The sequence below is a fragment of the Microtus ochrogaster genome, chromosome X, assembly GCF_000317375.1.
Source record: "Microtus ochrogaster isolate Prairie Vole_2 chromosome X, MicOch1.0, whole genome shotgun sequence".
In the NCBI taxonomy this organism is placed as follows: Eukaryota; Metazoa; Chordata; class Mammalia; order Rodentia; family Cricetidae; genus Microtus; species Microtus ochrogaster.
The window spans coordinates 41,121,002-41,133,225 of NC_022026.1; positions in this window are offsets into that span (position 1 = coordinate 41,121,002).

The following is a 12,224-nucleotide window of genomic DNA, read 5'->3' on the forward strand; positions in this document are numbered from 1 at the left end:
TGGCCATGACCTTTGGTCTCATTCTCATGTAGTTCAGGTTGGTCTGGAACGCCTACTATAGCAGAGGCTAGTGTGTCAGCACATCTGGCTTCTGTTTCATAGGTTCATGTATAATTGGCTTTAGTTCCTCATTTATGAACAGCCTGGAAAACACTGCTTTATACAGTATGGAATAACCTGGAATGTGGCATAGTCGGATCTCAACAGTTGTAGTAGAGCTTTCTCCCCTGTGTATGCTGTGATTGTCTCATTGCTACCTTGGAGTAGAGATTACCTTGGTCTCACAGCCAGGGCACTGAAATACACAAAATAACACGGAGATAGCTAGGTCTATGGCAATGCCAATGGAGCTATTAACTGTCTCTAGAAGGAAAACAGTGTGGGCCTTAGGATACTTCCCGAGGGTCATAACCATTATTCCCTCCTGCTTCCTTCTCCCATCCTGATGATCTTGGGAAATGCTAGTCTATAGGAAGTAGAGAGACAACTAAAAATAGGACTCTATTGTGCAACTTTATGAGGTTGCCATTCATGCTGGGGATGGCATAGGCCTTTTGTCACTCAGCTATTGTGGGATCTCTTTAATTCCTGTAACTAACCCCTCACTCCAGTTCCTGTAAGTAAACCCAATCAAGTCATTGGTTTGCCAAGCTAGACTTGGTGGAATCTTTGCTTTATTTGCCCTATCTGTGATGAGGAGATGTTTAGTTTCCATACTCAATGGAAGTTAACATAACTTCATGTAAGGAAGCCCATATTTGTTTTAGAAGGATCTGATTGATACATTTTTCTCTTAAGTGAACTTAATGAGCATAATGAAAATGAACTAATATTTATTTGGTCGGTTTTTGTTTTCTAGATCTGTGGAAATATATTTCTCTTCTTTTATTGGGTAGATTTTCAGGTAATTGAAAATAGAAAACTATCATTTTTTCCCAAATTGCTTTGGACTTAGGCCATATATAGGTTGATGGTAAGAAAATAGAGCAATGGAAGGGTACAAATTTCATTATACAAAATTATGGATAATATTGTGCACTTATCCTAAGAGGAATGAACTTATTTAACTGACCGCAAGCCATGCATAGGGTATATGATTAGATCTATAAATCCATCTGCTTTTTATACAACTTTTAGTTTTCTTGCTCTGCTTTCACTTGGGGTTGAATCTTGGCAAAGCCTTAGTCTGACAGCAGTTTTTAAAATACAGCATGTGTGAAAAGGAGAAAAGGAGCTGCCATGTTTCTCAATTGCAAGAGAACGGGGCAGAGAACAGCTCCGTTATCTTCCTTTTCTTTCCATGAGCCTGGAATGTCAACAGGGGTAGGGTTGGAAGAATACACACCTTTTGGTTAAAAAATAAATAAACCTTGTTCAAGATAGCAAAATGAGAGAACTAACCAGTGACCTCCCAGAAATCAAAGAGACTGCTATAATTTAAAGATAGTCCCAGAAGGCCTCTTTTCGCCCATGATATTCCCCCCAATGTCTGTTGTCTTCGAAATACAACAGCCAAAGTTGTATTTCTTTCAAATTTCAGAGGGTCTGTGTGAGCCTGTTCTGCCATCTGCTTTGGACACCACTTAATCTTTATCCCTCTAGGACTTTCCCTCTGTCTTGTTTCACATGTTTATGTATCAAGCAGTCAGACAGCACCAAGACACCAGGACCAAAGGGCCAACTCACTGGAGTGGACAGACCTGAGATCCAGGAGGGAGCTTAAGGACTGGGAAAAGCCCAAAAAGACAAGACAAATGCTTCTCTCTCCCTCTCCCTCTCTCTCAGTTTTGCTCCCTTCTTCCCCTCTTCTCCCTCCCTCTCATTCCTTCCCCCTCCTTATTTATTCATGCGGTGATCTCAGTTCATAGGATGTTGGCTCCCATATTTAGGATGGTGGTGTTCCCCTTCTTAGTTACACCTTTCCAAATATCCCGGTCCCATCCCACCCTCCACACATAGACACTCCCAGAGGCATGTCTTCCAGGTGTTTCAATACAGCCAGATTGTAATGATCATCACAGGCGAGTCTATGGTAAAGGTGCTGTAGGGTCAGGTGGCCTTGGGTCTGAGAAGCTAGGTTTGATGACAGGTTCAACCAGATCATTGCTTATTCCTTTGTGTGCTGCACCTGTGTCTTCTCGGGCTTCCCTCCTCTTCTTTCCTCTCAGCCATTTCCCTTTACCTCAATTAAGTAGTTATATAATTATTTAATTAATCATATAACTAACTAATTATTATTAATCCTCTTCTCTGTAACTTCTGCTGTCTTCCAGTTGTTGGATTGGGGAAAAAAGTGTTACACAGAGCGGGCCCAATACAGTTAGCTTAAAAAAGAAAAGACCCCTTTTCCATATTGGGGTTTGCTGCAGTCTGAGGTTGTTTCTGAAATAACCTCTAAATGGTAGGTGGTTTGTCTATCTGGGGTACTATACCTTTGCTTGCTTTCAGGGAGCAAAACTACGGAGAATTGTGCTTGGTCATTGTGCCTGCTTGGCAGAAGCCACAAGGCTCTGGACTTCCAATTTCAAGTAGGAGTCAGTGGAAGAAAGAGTCTACACACATAGCTTAAGAGGCAGGATGTGGGTAAGTGAACATGGCTTCCTCTAGGCTCCTCTTAGTGTACTTTCTTCTAGGTGACTGTTGTCATAAGCAATGACCCTGGGTACAGTTGCTAGCCACTGTATGTGTGGGTGGTACTAGACATGAGAGAAAATGATAAATGAAACGTAGGAGTTAAGTAACAGAGATGTATAAGGAGGAAACAAACTAACCTAGTTTCTCCATGCTTTTGAAATCATAAGATAAGCATAGGTCTTCAGAGCTGTGGGTTTGGGACTGTAAGCACTGTGCTGCAAAGTTTCTGCTTTTTCTTCTTAACGTCCATTATTGCTGTACTTCCCTACCAAAGGGATTACACATGAAAGAAGTCAAAACTTCTATTCTGTTCTCAAATAATTCTTGCTAGGCTTGGAAATATAAATGAGGTATATGTTCACAGTTCAAAAAATGCATTGTAAAAAGCAAAAATCAACACGGCTTTTCTTTTTTAAAGATTTATTTATTTATTGTGCATACAGTATTCTGCCTACATGCATGCCTAAAGGCCAGAAGAGGGCACAGATCTCATTACACATGGTTGTGAGCCACCATGTGGTTGCTGGGAATTGAACTCAGGACCTTTAGACGAGCAGGTGGTGCTCTTAACCACTGAGCCATTTCTCCAACCCCCTCAACACGACTTTTCTTCAAGAATTTCCCCCATTCTGTTCTCCAGTATGAATTGCTTGCCTATTTTCTTATCGTTTCCCTCACTCCCTAATACTAGGAATTAACCAATAAAAAGATATGAGCTCAGCATTACCTAAACCTAATCCTTAATTATTTTCCTTATGGCCTTACTATGCAGAGACTAAACTTAACTGTGGTCATGGAGAACTACAATTTGCCTTTCTAGCTATGACTTTTATTTTAGTTTGCACTTAAACTATTGCAGTATGTTTCCTCTATTTATTATTATTGTTGTTGTTATTGTTTTTATTATGTGTGCGAGAGATGTGCAATGTGTAAGGAGGAGGTGCATTGTGAATATGAAAACCAGAGGACTACTTGATAGAGTCTGTTCTTTTGCTCCTCTGCTATTCCCTGGGTCACACGGTGAGCTCGGGTCATTGGGCTTTCGTTTTACCTGTGCACTGCTTGCCCGCCATTTGCTGAGCATGCTCTCCTCACGTTTCTTTCTCAGTTTTGGAAAAGCATTGCTGATCAACTTGTTGAGTTAGGAGTCACAAATAATTATGCCATTGGACTTTCAGGAAAAAATGATTTTAGAATGTACTTGGATAGATGTTCTTGGAAGCTGATATTTTATAGTTCTGCTCCCATTAATTGGAAAGTCTTGTTTTCCTAAGGATGTAGGAAAAGGAGAGCGCAACAAGAAGAGATTTTCACAGCAGCCAATACCGAGTAATTAATGAGTTGAAAAGCCATCAAGCTGGAGAGAAGAAAGTAGTTCAGGCTTAACAATTTTGTTCCAATGAATCTAAATCTGAGAAGTTCTGTTGAGATGAAATCATCACGGATGTAGCACAGTGCTGGCGAATTGGCTCAGCAGGGAAAAGTGCTTGCAACCAAATCTTATGACCTGAGTTTGATCTTCAGGACTCAGACAGTAGAATAAGAGGATTGATGCCTGTAAATTGTCCTCTGACCTCCATATGTACACCATGGCATGCATAAACACACACACTCAATAAAAAAATAAATATAAATTTATAAATTTAAAGGACTCTAGCACATATTCTTGACCTGTATTCCAAGGTTTTCTTCATACCATGGAGAATAGAACCCCCTTCTTTAACACACACATGAAAAATTAGAAGGAAATATGAGACACAGGCAAAGGTGCTATGGAGATATTTAGATATGCTTTGTGCTGAAGAAAGGAGTTATGGAGTTTTCTTATTTTTAATGTTGTTGCTGTTTTGTTTTTCAAGATAGGGCTTCTCTGGGTAGCCCTGGCTGTCTGGCACTCACTCTGTAGATCACGCTCGCCTCAAACACAGAGATCCAATTGCCTTTGCCGCTGCCTCCCAAGTGCTGGCCTCATATACTTCCCACAGCTGTAAATTTGCTATTCAGAAATGTCAGATCCATAAAGGGCTGGAGAGATGGCTCAGTTTTTAAAAGCATTTGCTGATCTTGTAGAGGATCTGGTTCGATTCTCAGCTCCCACCGTTGCGGCTCACAACAATCTGCAACTCCCGTTTCAGGGGATCTGACATCTTCTTATAACCTTCATAGCATCATGGACACATGTAGTTTACATACATACATGTAGGCATATATACACAAAATAAATAAATCTAAAAGGAATTTCAAGAATGTCATATACATATACTGATACAATACAAAGAAAAACATTTAATTAGTGATGGAGGAAGGTCATTGGTTGATTAAATAAAGAAGCTGCTTGCCCTGATAGGTTAGAACGTAGGTGGGAGGAGTGAACGGAGAAGAACGCTGGGAGGAAGAGGAAGTGAGCTCAGAGACTCGACAGCTCTCCTCTCAGGGGCAGATGCCTCAGAGAGACACGATGCTCCACTCTTGCGGGCAGAGACGAGAGCTCTGCTCTCTGAGGCACACGCGATGAAGCTCCGACCCAGGATGGACGTAGGCTAGAAGCTCCCTGGTAAGCCACCTTGTGGGCTACAGCAGATTATTAGAGATGGGCTAGTCCAGGTGCGAGAGTTAGCTGAGAAATGGGCTAGAGCTAAAGAGCCAAGCAGTGTCTAAATGAATACAGTTTGTGTGTTGTTATTTCGGGGCATAAGCTAGCCGGGCAGCACGGGGTGCTGGGGACGCAGCCCCGCCGCACCTATTACAACAAATTAGGGCTGACTTATAGATTCAGAGGTTAAAGCATATAACTGTGGCTTGCTTACAGTTTCAGATGATTATTGTTATGATGTCGGGAAGCATGGTGGCATGCAGACAGACATCTTGATGCTGGGGAAGTTGAGAGTTCTACATCTGACACTGGGCCTGGACTGATTTTTTGAAAACACAAAGCCCACCCCCAGTGCAAAGTCATACCCACTTTAACAAGGTCACACCTCCTCATGGTATGGCCTAGAGAGGTCAAGTACCACCATTCTCTAATGACCAAGCTCTCAAATATATGAGCCAATAGGGGTCATTTGGCCCCCATAAGCTTATCATATAAAGCAAAAATACATTCAGTTCAACTTCAAAAGTTGTCATCCATAGTCTAACATACTTTAAAACCCAAAGTTCAAAATCTCTTCTGAGACTCATGGCAATTTCTCTTTCTTTCTTTCTTTCTTTCTTTCTTTCTTTCTTTCTTTCTTTCTTTCTTTCTTTCTTTCTTTCTTTCTTCCTCCTTCCTTCCTTCCTTCCTTCCTTCCTTCCTTCCTTCCTTCCTTCCTTCCTTCCTTCCTTCCTTCCTTCCTTTCTGTTTGTTTTTCAAGACAGGATCTCTCTGTAAATAGATCTGGCTGTCCTGGAACTCACTCTGTAGACCAGGCTGGCCGCAAACTTACAGAGATCCACCTGTCTCTGCCTCTCAAGTGCTGGGATTAAAGGCCTGTGTTACTACCACCTGGCCTTCATGGCAATATCTTCACTGAAATCCCCTGTAAAATGAAGCTCAAAAGGCAGATCACATATTTCCAACACTCAATGGCACAGAATATACATTACCATTCCAAAAGGAAGGAAAGAGAGTATAGTGAGGAAGTACTGGTCCAAAGCAAGACCAAAAAGCAGCTGGGCCAACTCCAAACTGTGCATCTCCATGTCTGATGTCAGAATTCTTCAGATCTCCAATTTCTTCCAGCTTTGTTGACTGCAACGTACATCTTTTGTTTTGGCTGGTTCCCCTCCCTGTTAGCAGCTCTCCTCGGCAGGTATCCATTCCATGGCTCTGGCATCTCCAACATCTTGGGGTCTTGGGGAAAATCCAGGCTTCACCTTCACAGCTTCAAATAATGGCATATCTGGACCTCCATGTGGGGACACATCTGACACATCCCTGACATCAGTGGCTTTTCTTAGAAAGGGATATAAGAAAGGGAGATTCCATATCCCCTTTCTTATACCCTGGATGCTAAAGTCAAAATCACATGGCTGAAGCTGCCATGTTCTGCTACTTGTTAGGGCTGCAACACGGCCCCCTCTTTAAATTACATCTTCATCCGTTTTCTGTTTTAGATGGTATCATTCACTGCTCATACTTTTCTTTAATTCCTTTTTACAAGTTGGAAGCTTTGCTGAATAAGGTCTTGCCCTGACGTTACCACTCCTTTATCCCATTTAGTATCAGGCTTTTCTTTAATCTGTTTATTTCTTTGAGCACAAGACTTAGCTCTATTATACTTTCTGTTGCTTCTTTTCTTTTTAAACTATACATTTTGCATTTTTCCTTCCTTAACCTGCTCCTTTTCATTACAGATCTACATAAGAGTAATCACTAATAAGCAAGCAATACAGCCAATACTAGGTATCTTGAAATCTCCTCTATCAATGCTGTTAATCCAAAACTCTCCAGTTTAGCCTCAGGCAGAGTTTTTGGACAGGAGCAGAAAACATACACATTCTTCACCAAAATAACACAAGAATAGTCCCTAAGACATTTGCTAATATTCTTCTCCTCTGAAACCTCTTGAGCTGGTTTGCCACAATCTGCATCGCTCTCAGCATGACTGTCTTCAATTCTCCGACTAGTATTGTTCATTAAGTCCTGCTTAAAATGTTCAACCTCTTTCTTAATCTGAAGTTCCAAAGTCCACATCCTATGAACAAGCAGCATGGCCAGGTCTATCACAACAATGCCCCACTTCCTGGCAATCAACTTCTGTCTTAGTGTTCTTTTCCTGTGAAGAGTTATGATGATCATTGGCAAAGTATTGAAGACAAACATCATGGTACTGGAGAACTTGCGAGTTCTACATCCCCATCTGAAAGTAGCAGGAAGAGAATGACACGGAGACTAGATTGAGCTTTTGAAACTCCAAAGCCCATCCCCAATAACACATTTCCTCCAGCAAGGCTTTATCCACTCCAGCAAGGCCACACCTCCTAATTCCTGTCAATTAACACCACTTCCTAATGACTAACCATTCAAATATATGAGCCTATGTGGGCCATTTCTTTTAATCCACCACAGTATGTGTGCTTTTTTAAAAAAGATAATGGCCCCCATAGGGAGTGGCACTCTTAGAAAGTGTGATCTCCTTGTGTAGTAGATGTGGCCTTGTTGGAAAAAGTGTGTCACTGTGAGGGTTGGCTTTGAGGACTCATATGTGTTTTAGTCATGCCCAGTTGTCGCACACCATGGCCCAGGTCTGCGCTCTATGCGCTAGACCCCAGTTTGCGAGCTTCAGGCAAGGGGCTGGAGGTTGAGAATACAGACGCAGAGACAGACTGACACACAGACCTTTTTAACACTGACACCAAAGCCCCCTTTATTAGCACCATGTAGGCTTAAATACACTGCAGTCAATACCCAACAAGTGAAAACCCCATCCTCTGATCCTCTAAGCTAGGCACAGCTTCTAGTAACTTTAATTAGAAGGTTCTAGGAGGGAAGAGCAGCTGAAGGCCAGGGATCATTAATACCAACATCCAGCTGAAGGCCAGGACTCATTAGTCCCAACACCCAGTGACACGGTTGCTTCTGCTATCTGTGGATCGAGATGTAGAACTCCCAGTTCCTTCTCTAGCACTAGCCCTCACCAAGATTTGCTATTTCTTTCTCATTGTACACTGTTCTCAGTAGTGGTATCTCATTGTTGTTTATTGGTATGTCCTGTAATTCTTTCTAATTGTTAAATGATTATTAAATGTCTCACCTATTTGTATTAGTCAAGATTCTCTTGAGTAACAGATATCTGGAAGAAGTAGGCTCTAATGCCACTGAAAAAATGAACTTGCTATCAAAGTAAGAGCAAGCAGGCAAAGAGCAAAGTCTTGTTTTGTCCGTATCTTTATATAGGCTTCTATCAGAAGGCATGGCACAGATTAGAGGTGTGTGTCTTCCCACCTCAAGATCCAGATTAAAGATGTATCTTCCTCTTTCAAATATCCGAATTAGAAGTGGACTGATCTACTTCAAGTTGAGCAAAAAATCCTCCCATTTTTTTTGGGTGTGTGTGTGTGTGTGTGTGTGTGTGTGTGTGTGTGTGTGTGTGTGGTTTTTCTATTTTTTTAAAATTTATTTTTGTTGAGCTCTACATTTTTCTCTGATCCTCTCCCTTCCTCTCCCCTCCCCTTCAACCTTCTCCCAAGGTCCCCATGCTCCCAATGTTGTGGTTTTTCAAGACAGGGTTTTTCTGTATAAGAGACCTGGCTGTCCTGGAACTAGTTCTTTAGACCAGGCTGGCCTTGAACTCTCAGAGATCCACCTGTCTCTGCCTCCCAAGTGCTAAAATTAAAGGTGTGCACCACCACTGCCCGGCACTTTTTCTTTTTTTGTGCCTTCCATTTTTAGATTTTAATTTAATTCCAGATATGGTGAAGTTGAGAACTAAGACTTCCACCCTATCACTAAAAAAATTTGGTAGTTTTTTTCTTACTGAATTTTAACAGTTGTTTCTATCTTCACATATATTATTTTTAGTATTTTATTCTAGTCTGTGGTTTATCTTTTAACTTTCTTTTTCTCTTCTTTCAGAGACAGAGTTTCTCTGTTTAACAGTCCTGGCTGTCTTGGAACTTACTTTGTAGACCAGGCTGGCCCCGAACTCACAGAGATCTGTCTGCCTCTGCCTTCTAATTGCTGTGGTTAAAGGTGTTGGATACCACCACCTAGTTCTTTTAATTTTCTTAATCACTTCTATTGAAGTAAAAAATTAATTTTAATAAAATTCAGATTTCTAAAACTGAAGTCATGAAGAATTTTTCTATTTTGTTCTAGTATTAACCCTTCCATTATAGTCTAAGGTACATTATAAATTAATTTTCATATGCAGTATGAAGTAAGCATTTAAATAGTGTTTTTTTTTTCCTTTTGCAAGTGTTTTTCTACTTGTCCCAGAACCATGTAGTGGAAAAGCTGTTCATTTTCTCACTGAATCATTGTGGTACTTTTGTTGAGAGTAAATTGACCATAAATGAAAGGATTTATTCCTGGCCTCTCATTGATCTCGCAATGTTGAATTTCTGTAGCTTTACAGTAAATATTGTAAACCCTCCAATGTTTGCTGGAAAGTACTTTTAGGGACCTCTTCCATGTCTTTTGCATTTATGTACAAATTTTAAAATCAATTTATCAATTTGTGCAAATTATTCTGCTTGGATTTTTGTAGAGATTATGATGAATTATTATATAGATCAGTTTGGGAGAGAAATTCCACTTTAAAAGAACTGAGCCTTTTACACTTTATGATTATGGAATGTTCCTTATTTCATAGATTTCTGCCCCACTCCCCATTTTTCTCAGCAATATTTTATTAGTTTTCAATATATAAGATACTAGACTTTTTGTTAAATTTATTCTTGAACAATATATTCTTTTAGGTGATATAGGAGATAGATTTTTAATTTTAAGTTTCAATTTGTTTAGTGTTAATAGACAGTATAACAAGGTATTATTTTTTAATATATAGTAAAACAAGAGCATGCTGCCTGTCACTATGAACTTAATACATAGGAATGGGAGTTGGTCTTCAAATTTCAATTTAGTAAGAGAGCCAGCAATCTCAGAAGATAACATCCTAATGTTCTGTCTTACATTTTCAGCCAGCAGATAAAATACGAAGTGGAAAATAAGACAGTCAGTTATTTCAAAGTTTAGTCTTGCCACTCTGGTTAGGTGGTCATGTTTCTAGGTGTATGGGGCATGGGCACACATGCCAACATTGTTGAGGCTCGGCTTTCTCCCAAGTCACCGTTTGGATTACATCTACGGTAAAGATGAACTGTGACCAAACAAGCAAATAGCAGTGTGTATGTGCCGGTTTATTTACAACATGTGCATACGGACTTCTTTCAACAACAGAAGGTACAAACGTGTATTAGCTAACGGGTCTCACTGTTGTGACAAATAGGTGACGAAATCCACTAAAGGAGGGAAGGGTTGATTTTGGCTCACAGTTGGCACACACAGTCCATCATGGCAGAGAGGTAAGAACAGGAGACAGCAGGTTCCATTGCAGCAGCAGTCAGGAAGCAGAGGGTGAAGGATGCTGGTTCTCAGCTCCCTTTCTCCTTTTGATTCCATCCCAGCCCATGGCATGGTGCTGCCCACATCCAGGGTGCTTCTTCCCACCCCAATCAATGTAGTCTATAAATTCCCTTAAAGAAATGCCCAGATATTTGTTTCCATAGTTGGTTCTAATTCTTATTAATTTGACAATCAAGGTCAACTCCCACAGGCCCCAACTCATTGCTTTCATCCCCTTCACTAGTGATGGCAGAATGTAGAAAGTTGATGGAGAAGGGAAAGAAGTTGAGAAACAAGAAGTCCAGAACAATTAGCATTTTCTGGGAAGACTAGAGATAATGAATTAATAACACTCCCTTCATAGGTAGATATTTATATTAGAATAGTAACAAGCCAGCCTTAAGGCCTTAATGCATATGGCCTCATCTTCTCCAGGATATTCTCTTAGAGTTCCAATAAAGACTGCTGATTTTGTTTACCATGAAGATACCCTAGCTTGTTGCATCGCTCTGACCTTACATTTAGTGTATGAACGATAACCCTTTCAGGAAACCCGCATCCGTGTTCTCAGGTAGGTCTTATTTCCAGAGAGCCTCTCTTTATCTCAGCTGTCAAACTTAAAAGCCATACTAAAATAGGCTTTAAAAACTCCAACACTACTCTGAACTTTCTAGTCCTGAAGTTTATTTTTCCTGTTTTAAAGTCAAGGATCTTGTTTTAGCTGTGTTCCTAAAAGATTTACGGTGCTAGGGGTGGGGGTGACAGCATACAATATCTTTGCTACTGACAGTAATTCAGTTGATTTTTCTAAATTGATCTTTATCTTATGTTGAATTAACAAGGGTTGAAAAATACCATGCTAACTACAAGATAGATCAATTATATTTTTCTTTATTATAAGAAAACTCATGAAACAGAAACGAGAAGTCCAAGCTCAGCTGTGTAGAGCTGAAACCACAGAGAGAGCAAACTCTGGGCTGCCTGGCATTTTTCTCCAGGTACCCAAAAGGTTATGTCCTAACCTGGTCTCACCTCTGAAAGATCATTGGCTAACAAAGATTTCCCATCAATCTTATGTTTTGCAAAATTGCTAAACTTATTTACTAGTTCTAATAGTTTGCGGTGTGTATATTTATGTGTGCGTGTGTGGTGTGTTTGTGTGTGTGTGTGCTGTGTATGCATCTGTGTATTCCTATATGTGTGCCCATCTAGGTGCATGCAGAGAATAGAGGTTATCTTCCACTATTGCTCATCTTATTTTGTGAGCTGATCTCTTACTTAAATTTAAACTTGACATTTTAGCTAGGCTGATTGGCCAGTGAGCTACTGGAATCCACCGGTCTCCACTTCCCAATTTACAGTGCCCAGATATGTGAGATGTGAGTGCTAAGATTTGAACTCAGATCCTCTTGCTTGCACACAAAGCAATCTTAGCCACTAAGTTGTCTCCATGGCCTCTCACCTTTACTTATTTAAGAAAATTATTAGTCAATTATTTGTTTGTTTGTGTGTTTGTGTGTGTGTATGTATATATCTCTCTCTC